The sequence below is a fragment of the Bufo bufo genome, chromosome 2 (assembly GCF_905171765.1).
Source record: "Bufo bufo chromosome 2, aBufBuf1.1, whole genome shotgun sequence".
Lineage (NCBI taxonomy): Eukaryota > Metazoa > Chordata > Amphibia > Anura > Bufonidae > Bufo > Bufo bufo.
In genome coordinates this window covers 28,113,205-28,126,088 of record NC_053390.1, presented here as the reverse complement: position 1 = coordinate 28,126,088, position 12,884 = coordinate 28,113,205, and the positions used below count along the sequence as shown (strand labels likewise).

The 12,884-nt window shown below is 46.4% G+C and overlaps 1 protein-coding gene across 1 annotated transcript in view; it reads left to right on the top strand.

Moving 5' to 3' along the window:
• LOC120990673 (zinc finger protein 585A-like) overlaps nt 1–12,884 on the top strand; it is a 1,368,789-nt gene that overhangs the window by 1,018,733 nt on the left and 337,172 nt on the right. The gene's annotated exons all lie outside the window — the stretch shown is intronic.

The following is a 12,884-nucleotide window of genomic DNA, read 5'->3' as shown; positions in this document are numbered from 1 at the left end:
GCGTCCTAGATATAGGGCAGGGCGCCCCTCCCACAAATGCAGGCCAATTAATCGGCCTTAATACTTGTGGTCGGGGCTATGTGTGAAAGAACCTACCCCCTAATGTATGCCCCAACAGAACTAGCGGCTTGAGTTGTGCCATAACCGCTTCCGTCGAGAGTACACCTGAAAGAGGCCAAAAACCCAGCATGAAAATACAAAGCGTGTTCATTGACGTATTACAACGCCAAATTCTGAAAGGCACAAGAAATCTCGCTAACGGGGTTCGGAACATATCGGCTGTAACAAGACGAGCGCCACCGGCCCAACTTACGGATAATGTGTGCTGGCACCTGATTCCTGAAGCGGCCGAGGCTGCCCCAATCCTGAACGAATGCCCTGACACCGTGAGGGGGTCAAAACCTAGATTGACCGCCAGTATACGCGCATGCGCTATGAACTGGGAGGTGGACAACGCTGCTATCCCGAAGGGTAACAGTGGGGTGTTAGTGCCGCGACCGGCCAGTGCCCCTGACAATCCCTGCAGGACGTGGACCGGACCCCATTTGTGAGACGTGGGGGAAGAATTTGACCTGGGTAGGGGGACCTGACTGGGAGGTCTTGGTCATTTAGACCACAGTACGGCCTGTCCAATGGTTACCCTAAACATGCGCTGCTGCCACCACAGGATACAGGTCCTTAGCCTCCGTTGACTGGAAATTCCCGTGGCCTCGCAAAACTCCTCCGGCCACGCCCCATTCAGCCAATGGGGGCCAAAAATAGCAGCGAAACCAGTGCTGACCCCGCTGTTGGAGAATATGACGGGGGAGTTGTGGGAGACCGCCGGGACAAACATGGACACGCCATTCCCATGACTCAAGAAGTGGTCCCACATGCTCAAATCCGCTTGCGCTTGACTGTCCAGGAACACTGGACTATCCTGACAGGGAATAACTGAGACATGGCTGGATGATAGCTATGACAGTGGGAATAACTGAAACATGGCTGGATGATAGCTATGACAGTGGGAATAACTGAAACATGGCTGGATGATCGCTATGACAGTGGGAATAACTGAAACATGGCTGGATGATCGCTACGACAGTGGGAATAACTTAGACATGGCTGGATGATAGCTATGACAGTGAGAATAACTGAGAGACGGCTGGATGATCGCTATGACAGTGGGAATAACTGAGACATGGCTGGATGATAGCTATGACAGTGGGAATAACTGAGACATGGCTGGATGATAGCTATGACAGTGGGAATAACTGAGACACGGCTGGATGATAGCTATGACAGTGGGAATAACTGAGACAAGGCTGGATGATAGCTATGACAGTGGGAATAACTGAGACATGGCTGGATGATAGCTATGACAGTGGGAATAACTGAGACACGGCTGGATGATAGCTATGACAGTGGGAATAACTGAGACACGGCTGGATGATAGCTATCACAGTGGGAATAACTGAGACACGGCTGGATGATAGCTATGACAGTGGGAATAACTGAGACACGGCTGGATGATAACTATGACAGTGGGAATAACTGAGACACGGCTGGATGATATCTATGACAGTGGGAATAACTGAGACACGGCTGGATGATAGCTATCACAGTGGGAATAACTGAGACACGGCTGGATGATAGCTATGACAGTGGGAATAACTGAGACACGGCTGGATGATAGCTATCACAGTGGGAATAACTGAGACACGGCTGGATGATAGCTATGACAGTGGGAATAACTGAGACACGGCTGGATGATAACTATGACAGTGGGAATAACTGAGACATGGCTGGATGATAGCTATGACAGTGGGAATAACTGAGACATGGCTGGATGATAGCTATGACAGTGGGAATAACTGAGACACGGCTGGATGATAGCTATGACAGTGGGAATAACTGAGACACGGCTGGATGATAGCTATGACAGTGGGAATAACTGAGACACGGCTGGATGATAGCTATGACAGTGGGAATAACTGAGACATGGCTGGATGATAGCTATGACAGTGGGAATAACTGAGACATGGCTGGATGATAGCTATGACAGTGGGAATAACTGAGACATGGCTGGATGATATCTATGACAGTGGGAATAACTGAGACATGGCTGGATGATAGCTATGACAGTGGGAATAACTGAGACATGGCTGGATGATAGCTATGACAGTGGGAATAACGGAGACACGGCTGGATGATAGCTATGACAGTGGGAATAACTGAGACATGGCTGGATGATAGCTATGACAGTGGGAATAACTGAGACACGGCTGGATGATAGCTATGACAGTGGGAATAACTGAGACATGGCTGGATGATATCTATGACAGTGGGAATAACTGAGACATGGCTGGATGATAGCTATGACAGTGGGAATAACTGAGACATGGCTGGATGATATCTATGACAGTGGGAATAACTGAGACATGGCTGGATGATAGCTATGACAGTGGGAATAACTGAGACACGGCTGGATGATAGCTATCACAGTGGGAATAACTGAGACACGGCTGGATGATAGCTATGACAGTGGGAATAACTGAGACACGGCTGGATGATAGCTATGACAGTGGGAATAACTGAGACATGGCTGGATGATAGCTATGACAGTGGGAATAACTGAGACATGGCTGGATGATAGCTATGACAGTGGGAATAACTGAGACACGGCTGGATGATAGCTATGACAGTGGGAATAACTGAGACACGGCTGGATGATAGCTATGACAGTGGGAGTGGTAACAATCTGGCTACGAAAACCTACCCTGAGGAATGACGCGCATCGCAAAATTTACCTGCCTAACAACGACTGCAGTTCCACCTTGGTGGTGACCCTACCAGTGACGAAACTGAACGACTGCGCGGACCCTAACCAACTTGTCTTCCGGCAACCTAGCTGACATGCTCTCTGTGACTGTAAAGCAAGCAAAAAGACGGACCGTCACTACCACTGTTTAGCAACAATTTGACTACCACCCGTGCCTAGACACCACCACCGCCACTGCAGAAACCATCATGCAGAGGTAACTGACCCTGGTGACCACCTGACAGGTACGGAGAAAGAGGAGACGTGTGACAGTGGAAAATAAATTGGAGACAAAGAAGGAGGACCTTACCGGAAACAGGACACGATGCTGACATGAGAAGAACACAAGGAACCAACCGTGGAAATAGACCTATCCGCATGAATTAAGCAGAATAAGTATTTATTTTTTTTTATTTTTTTTAACAACGCTTGCGCCTGCGTTCAGGTGGCCCGAAGCTGGGTGACGAGACACGATTGTCAGATTGCCGGGGTTCTCACGGAGTTGGCTGAACGGCTGACGGGCCTATGCCAAAAATAAAACACAGCTATCTATGTAGCAAGCAAATTGCGACAAGTGTATGAAGACAGGCAAGTGAGAAACCTGCCCATCTGAAACAGAACAATGGAATAAAATGCCACACAACGTGAAGGGTCTGGCGTGCCCCTGCTGGCCTACGTCTAGGGGCGCCTGTTACTGGGGGTACTACCCCCAGCTGTATGGCATTAACCCCCTACCTAACTGACAGCATGACGGCCCGTGCCAGACTTTGCCCCCCATATAACAGTCATGGTGATTATACAAAATTCGTCTTGACAGAAAAGTTAAAAACAGCTAGGCTGTGATTACTCAGGCAGATTGAAACTCCGCCCTCAAAGACTAGCCTTCTCATTGACATTCCCCCCCCTCCCCCCGTCCTTACTCCCTTACAAGCCTCCCCCAATGCAGAAAGATAGAGCCTAATGCGAGTAGCCCCAGCAAATATACGAACGGAGTCCCGCTGACTCCTGCTACCTGCGTGCAAGTCACGTGGGAGCGGGGCGTGCTGCCAGACTGCCGTTCCGGTGTGGGGATGTCCCTCCCATACCTTAGAGGGACCGACCCCACCGACCGGACTAAGGAGCCGACACTGCGCTGAGGCAGCCGCACGAGGAGGAACAGGACGCCGGACTGCAGGAGAAAGCGCCGACCGGAAGTGACGCTCTGCCGCCTAGGAGATGCTGACGCCGCCGGCTGTAACAGGAACACTGCTGCCGTCCGTCCCCTCTGGAGAAAGGTGCGTGCCAGATATAGGGCAGGGCGCCCCTCCCACAAATGCAGGCCAATTAATCGGCCTTAATACGTATACTGATTATATTAAAGAAGTGCTTCTGGTGTTTATGTCTATCGTCTCTGACCATCTCCTGTATTCTTCTCTGTACCTCATCATGTGACACCTGTACCAACCACCAGTACATTGCTTTGTCTTATCTGCTGACGCATGGTCGCTCCTTCACTGCACTTCCTACTTCCTTTGGACTACAAGCCGACGTCACCACTGGCCTAGTGCCTCCCTTCTACTTTCAATGCTCCGCTCAATGAGATGCATTTGAGCCTCACATCTTAGATCTCAGTCTCCCACATATCTTCCTCAAGAACAGCAGGTAAATTTGTTCTTCTGAGGTGTGGCTCCATAAGGCATTATCAATGATTTTGATTCCTTCAGATGCATTATGACGACTGGTATCAAAGACACAGGAGGCTACATGCACGGCAAGGTACCCGAAGCTTCACAGGCTTATACAGTTGTGTTCAAAATAATAGCAGTCAGACATCACTAACCTGATCAATCACAGTTTTTTTGTAGAAATGATATTTCTACATGGCAAATAATTTACTAGCAGGTGTAGTAGAGTAATAGAAACCCAACAGACATGACATGCATGCTGCTGATTCTCTGTGATTCAATAACTTATTGAAAGGGGCATGTTCAAAATAATAGCAGTGTGGAGTTCAATGAGTGAGGTCATTCATTCTTTGAAAAACAGGTGGCAATTATAGCCCTTATTTAAGGAAGGAAGGCAGCAAATGTTGTACATGCTGGTTACAGTGCATTTCTCTATGAAATTCTGAGGAAAATGGGTTGTTCCAGACATTGTTCAGAAGAACAGCGTACCTTGATGAAAAAGTTGATTGGAGAGGGGAAAACATATAAAGAAGTGCAGAAAATGATAGGCTACTCAGCTAAAATGATCGCAAATGCTTTAAAATGGCAACCAAAACCTGAAAGACTTGGAAGAAAGCGGAAAACTACCATTCGAATGGATAGAAGAATAGCCAAAATGGCAAGGACCCAGCCAACAATCAGCTCCAGGAAGATCAAAGAAGGTCTAAAGTTACCTGTGAGTACTGTTACAATGAGAAGATGCCTATGTGAAGCCAAGCTATCTGCAAGAAGCCCCCGCAAAGTCCCACTGTTGAAAAAAAGACATGTGCTGAAGAGGTTACAATTTGCCAAAGATCACATTGACCGGTCTAAAGAGACATTTTGTGGACTGATGGAAGTAAGATTGTTCTTTTTGGGTCCAATGGCCGGAGACAGTTTGTCAGATGACCCCCAAACACTGAATTCAAGCCACAGTAGACTGTGAGGACCATGAAGCATGGTGGCGCAAGCATCATGATATGGGGATGTTTCTCATTCTACGGTGTTGGGCCTATTTATCGCACACCAGGGATCATGGATCAGTGTGAATACATCAGAATACTTGAAGAGGTCATGCTGCCTTATGCTGAAGAGGAAATGCCCTTGAAATGGGTGTTCCAACAAGACAACGACCCTGAACACGCCAGTAAACGTGCAACATCTTGGTTCCAGACCAACAAGATTGACGTTATGGAGTGGTCAGCCCAATCCCCGGATCTTAATCCAATAGAAAACTTGTGGGGTGACATCAAAAATGCAGTTTCTGAGGCAAAACCAAGAAATAGAGAAGAACTGTGGAATGTAGTCCAATCATCCTGGGCTGGAATACCTGATCACAGGGGCAGAAGGTGGTGACTCCATGCAACACAGATGTCCAGCAGTTCTCAGAGACAGCGGTTATACAACTAAATATTAGTGAAGTGATTCAAAGGAAAGCAAAATCTTCAAACATTTTTCAGTTTACATAATGAATGTTTGAGTTTGTAAAGAAGAATACAAACACTGCATTTTTTTTTTGGAACAGTCTAATATTCACTTTTCTTCATTTTTTTTTTAGAGGAACAACACAAATTTGATATATTTTTCTTCATGTTTTGATTTGGAATAGAATGTGTAGTGTTCCCAATGCATTTGTGTGTATGGAAATAAAAGCTTTATTCACTTTTTAAACACACTGCTATTATTTTGAACACAACTGTATGTACAGCACATAGTTGAGGAACAACAGAGCCATCTGCATGAGATGGGGCCTCAGCAGTGCATTATACTATCTGTGCCCAATAAATTTGAGCCCTGTCAAACAATCTAGGCTCTGCAAAACTTCAATTTCAGCAGTGGTAGGACTATCTGAGATCCTGTCTCTCTTTTATCTGAAATAATCTTGACGGCACTGAACTTCGAAGGAACTGCATTAAGATGAACTTCAGTGACCCATGTCTACATGTTCTTCATGTAGACATCGGTTGTGGAACGCTTCAAGAGTGAAAACATTTTGTGGATCCTCAGCCAAATTCTTTGCAGCAAACACTCTCGAGCTCAGTGCGCATTACCACACAATTACCACAGCTACACCACTCAGAATTTTTTTTGTCACCTACTATCACAAAAAGTGCAACACCAAGTGATCAAAAGGGCGTATGCCTCCTAAAATAGTACCAATCAAACAGTCACCTCATCCCGCAAAAAATGACCCTACCTAAGACAATCGGCCAAAAAAATAAAAAAGCTATGGCTCTCAGACTATGGAGACACTAAAACATAATTTTTTTTGTTTCAAAAATGCTATTATTGTGTAAAACTTAAATAAATAAGAAAAAGTATACATATTAGGTATCGCCGAGTCCGTAACGACCAACTCTATAGAAATGTCACATGACCAAACCCCTCAGGTGAACACCGTTAAAAAAAAAAGAAAAAGGGGCAAAAAAGCTATTTTTTGTCACTTACCATGACAAAAAGTGCAACACTAAGCGTATGCCCCCCAAAATAATACCAATCAAACCGTTATCTCATCCCGCTAAAAATTAGCCCCTACGCAAGACAATTGGCCAGAAAATAAAAAAGCTATGGCTACTAAATAATACTAAAAAAACCTGACCTGCTGTATAGGAATAGGCAGCCCGACGAGCTCTTTTATGAGGTAATAAATTGCCATTGTAGCCACAAGGAAGCTTTTTTGGCCTCCATCAGGTGAATACAGGACTATGGCTACATACGCCAACTGCGTCCACTGACTGCAGTGTGAACGCAGGTTTATCAACACTGGTGCATGGTACAGAGCAGCGCTTCATAAACACAGCATTTTGTCCAGAAAATTTACAGATATGCACCGTTATTTTAAAGTTATTTGCGTAAAAGGACATGAATAAGGGTAGGTTCACACAGAGATTTTTAGGCAAATTTTCCTGCAGGTTTTTCATTCAAAACCAGAAGTGGGCTCGAAAGGAATCGGAAATGTAAAAGAAGGACGCAACGTCACCTTCCTTCTGGATTCACTTCTGGCGTTGGCTGAAAAATCTGAAGGTAAATCTGCCTTAAAATCTGCTTAAAAAATCTCTGTGTGAACCTACCCTTAGGGCTCATGCACAAGAAAGTATATTTTTGTCCTTGTCCGTTCCATTTTTTCCCCCCTGCCCATATATGGAGATTGTTACGGAACCTCACGAATAGCTGCTAGCAGACGAATAGGAAACGCACCCAAGCGGCTTACACTCCTCTAACAGCATACAGTGAATCCCCCCAAGAACGAGACGAGGCTCCGTGTTGAGGGTCAAGCAGTGGACACCCAGAGCTGTGTCTTTATTGTTCTTATATACACATTCTTACACATTAGTACCACCCACAGGGTTTTGTAAAAACAACCAATAAACACGTACAATACAGTAAAACACTCCCACACAAAATCCTCCCCTCTGCCTGTGATACAATGAGAATAAACAATGTCTTCTGTCCTGGAGACAACCGAGGAGTAATTCAATTATCTCTCAGGACAAAGGGAAATAGCCAATACACACGTGGAGACAATAGGACAGACATCACTATTCAAATATACAATGTCCCAACCATTACAGTAACATAGACATTTAACATATTCCCAGATGGCTTGGATCTGAGCGCTCAATATCCAAACAGCGCTCAGATGCCACAAACACAGTCAAATCGCCATGGGGTTTAAGTTTAGCATGGGCTGATGAGAGGGCCCATAATCCTGGGGCAAGAGGCTGGCAACCAGGCTTCTCCAGCACCCAGTGGCGAGGTTGGTTTCGCCACAGAGATATATATATTTATATATATATATATATATATATATATATACACACAGTATATATAGCAGAGCTGTATCTGAAGCTGTTCTGCACACTGCTAGTGGGGGGAGGGGAAGACAGATGTAGCAGAGCTGTATCTGAAGCTGTTCTTCAACAGTGCTAGAGGGTACTGGCGAAGACAGATGTAGCAGAGCTGTATAGGAAGAGGTTCTGTCACAGTGCTTGAGGGTACTGGCGAAGATAGATGTAGCAAAGCTGTATATGCATCTATACAGATACATGGTCTAAGGCAGGCATGCTCAACCTGCGGCCCGCCAGCTGTTGTAAAACTATAACTCCCACAATGCCCTGCTGTAGGCGGATAGCTGTAGGCTGTTCAGGCATGCTGGGAGTTGTAGTTTTGCAACAGCTGGAGGGCCGCAGGTTGAACATGCCTGGTCTAAGGTGTATACACAACTGTAGTAGAGCTATAATGGAAACAAATCTGCATCAGTGCTGGTCAGTGGGGGATGGTAATATTTTAAGGGAGGCAAAAGCACAGATCATTTGGCTACTAGCTAACATGCTTTTGGGCTGATGTATAGTAGTGAATTATTGTTTTGCTGCTCAGAATGGGTTTTGTGTGTGAAACGGTTTTAGACTGCAGGACAGCCACACGTTACTGTCTTCGCTCACATCCCATGGCTCTCTTAGCAGATTCCCCAGCAGGGGGAGGGGCCTCACAGACACTGCAGGCTGCCAGACTGATGACTCATACTCTTCACATGAACTAGCACGCAGGGACTGAGTTCTCAGTGTGATGTCATAAGGAGGCGTGGCCAGCCTTCACTCAAACTGCCTAAGCCCGCCCAGCCTTAGCAGCAGGAAACCAGGAAGCGAACAGCAGAGCTGGCTGCAGGTAAGGATGAAATAGCAAGATGGGAATACCCCTTTAAATGGCTGGCAACAAGTCTTTTGCTCAGACGTCAACATTCGTTGCCTCCACCAGGAACTGACCTTTGACATGATCAAAACATCATGAATAATACTGGAAACTGTGCCAACTGAAATGCCTGATTTATGAGCTATAACACCGACTTTGACCTGATGATCTTCCAAAATCATGGCCTCCACTTTACGGCATGTCACCCTGAATGTGGGTCATCTTCAATTGATTCCAAATCCCATTCAAACTGCTTGGCTCAAAACTTTACTTGCACATGCACACGAAAGTATATTCTTTCCGTATCCGATCCGTTTTTATTGCGGACCATATACGGAGCCATTAATTTCAATGAGCCCACAAAAAAAACTTAAGTTATGCCGTGTGCATTCCGTTTCCGTATGTCCGTATTCCTGTTCCGCAAAAAAATAGAACATGTCCTATTATTGTCCGCATTACCGACAAGGATAGTGCTGTTCTATTAGGGGCCAGCTGTTCCGTTCCGCAAAATACACACAGACATCATCCGTATTTTTTGCGGATCCGTTTTTTGCATCCTCCCCATATACAGGACCATCCTTTCATGGATTTCTTTAGGGTTCTTTTCTTCCTTTGTCAGGAATTTAGTCACAGAACAAAGCTCGAAATTCCTCACTTTCTGCCACCCGCACTGTACTGCACTTGTTATCCTGCCACTTGCAGTGCTTCCATTAGACTGAACTGCTCCTGTGTGTGCTGCATCTCCAGACATGTCTCAATCTGGAGAGCTGAACGCTGCCGTGTGACATGGTTGAGATGCTTGGTGACGCAGGTGGTGGTGGTGTTGGTGGTACATCCTCTGTTTGCTGGGCGGCAGGTGCCAACGTTCCTCCAGAGGCGGAGGAAGAGGCCGAGGCGGCAGCAGCAGAAGAGGTAGCAGGGGGAGCCTGAGTGAGTTCCTTGTTTTTAAGGTGTTTACTCCACTGCAGTTCATGCTTTGCATGCAGGTGCCTGGTCATGCAGGTTGTGCTAAGGTTCAGAACGTCAATGCCTCGCTTCAGGCTCTGATGGCACAGCGTGCAAACCACTCGGGTCTTGTCGTCAGCACATTGTTTGAAGAACTGCCACGCCAGGGAACTCCTTGAAGCTGCCTTTGGGGTGCTCGGTCCCAGATGGCGGTGGCCAGTAGCAGACGGACTCTCTTGGCGGCGGGTGTTCTGCTTTTGCCCACTGCTCCCTCTTTTGCTACGCTGTTGGCTCAGTCTCACCACTGCCTCTTCCTCCGAATTCTGAAAGTCAGTGGCACGACCTTCATTCCATGTGGGGTCTAAGACCTCATCGTCCCCTGCATCGTCTTCCACCCAGTCTTCCTCCCTGACCTCCTGTTCAGTCTGCACACTGCAGAAAGACGTAGCAGTTGGCACCTGTGTTTCGTCATCATCAGAGACGTGTTGAGGTGGTATTCCCATGTCCTCATCATTAGGAAACATAAGTGGTTGTGCGTTAGTGCATTCTATCTCTTCCACCCCTGGGGAAGGGCTAGGTGGATGCCCTTGGGAAACCCTGGCAGCAGAGTCTTCAAACAGCATAAGAGACTGCTGCATAACTTGAGGCTCAGACAGTTTCCCTGATATGCATGGGGGTGATGTGACAGACCGATGGGCTTGGTTTTCATGCGCCATCTGTGCGCTTTCTGCAGAAGACTGGGTGGGAGATAATGTGAACGTGCTGGATCCACTGTCGGCCACCCAATTGACTAATGCCTGTACCTGCTCAGGCCTTACCATCCTTAGAACGGCATTGGGCCCCACCAAATATCGCTGTAAATTCTGGCGGCTACTGGGACCTGAGGTAGTTGGTTCACTAGGACGTGTGGCTGTGGCAGAACGGCCACGTCCTCTCCCAGCACCAGAGGGTCCACTAACACCACCACGACCATGTCCACGTCCCTTACTAGATGTTTTCCTCATTGTTACCGTTCACCACAATAATAAAAATATTATTTGGCCCAATGTATTGAATTCAGCACCTAACACTATCTGGCTATCTATTTAGGTACCGTATTACACTAATACAGGCACAACAGTAACAACAGATTTAGCTGAATATAAATTGTAGGCCTAGTATTTAGGCGCTGGATGACAGGTATACGTTTACGGACAGAATTAAACTTGGAAATGCACGGTAGCGTGTGAAGTTATTGAGGATGACACTATCCGCACCTTCAATCTAATATACCCTTTTATGGATAGAATTAACCTTGGCCTGATAGTAATTCCCTAAATTTGTGGTTTCTGCTCTAAGTTGGGAATTGTATTTCAACCCAGAACAAAAACTGTGCTTTGGCGGACACTAAATGAATTGACCAGCCACAGCAGTATCAACAGATTTAGCTGAATATAAATTTTAGGCCTATTATTTAGGCGCTGGGTGACAGGTATACGTTTACGGACAGAATTAGACTTGGAGATGCACGGTAGCGTGTGAAGTTATTGAGGATGACACTATCCGCACCTTCAATCTAATATACCCTTTTATGGATCGATTTAAACTTGGCCTGATACAGCAGAAAAAAAATATTTAGGGAATTGCTAAGTTGGGAATTGTATTCAACCCAGAACAAAAACTGTGCTTCAGCAGACAGTATTACAATTGGCTAGCCACAGCTGAAACACCAGATTTAGGGTACTGCTATTTTGGCAATTGTATTTTACCCCTCAATAAAATAGCAAGCACAGCCAAGCCCCTGATGTAGGATATAGCAAAAAATAACCACACTATTGATGGTTAAATGGACTTGGTGGCAGCTTGTGCTGGCGCACCACAAGACACAAAATGGCCACCGATCACCCAAGAAAAAAGTGACATAAAAAGGCTCTGGGCAGCCTAAAAACAGTGAGCAATTAAATAGCAGAAGTTGAATGATCCACAGCTGTATATCGATCACTGAATTAAGTGTTTTTGCTGAGTAAATCCCTGCTTAATCTCGCCCTAACAGCAGTAGCTGCATCCTATCCCTACACTGATCAGAGCAGAGTGATGTGCGGCGCTACGTGACCCAAGCTTATATAGAGGCTGGGTCACATGCTGCACTGGCCAATCACAGCCATGCCAATAGTAGGCAAGGCTGTGATGGCCTCTTGGGGCAAGTAGTATGACGCTTGTTGATTGGCTGCTTTGCAGCCTTTCAAAAAGCGCCAAGAAAGCGCCGAACACCGAACCCGAACCCGGACTTTTACAAAAATGTTCGGGTTCGGGTCCGTGTCACGGACACCCCAAAATTCGGTACGAACCCGAACTATACAGTTAGGGTTCGCTCATCCCTAGTCATAACTATGGGCACAATCAAATACTGATGAACCGCATTACAGTGACCGGCATTCTCCTCTAATATGCAGTGCTCCAGAGACCACATAGCAGCAGATTTACTGATCTTTTCTAAATTGTAGAACTGGTAACCTCGCCCCAGATTTACCCCAGCGGCTCATACTGGGAGCTCTAGTGCGGGGCACACACGTTTCTCAGACTTATACCAACTCCTGGTCGGCTTCTCGTGCTGCGAGCAGGCGCCTGGGATTTCTATAAAACTGCACCGAATATGACCGGACGTCATATGATCATTATCACAGGCCCTTCACCACCTCTTATCCAATCCAGTACTGAGCCACGCCCCCTGCACTGATCACATGACGGTGGCATCACCCCAGGTCCTTCACCACCTCTTCTCCTCTCCA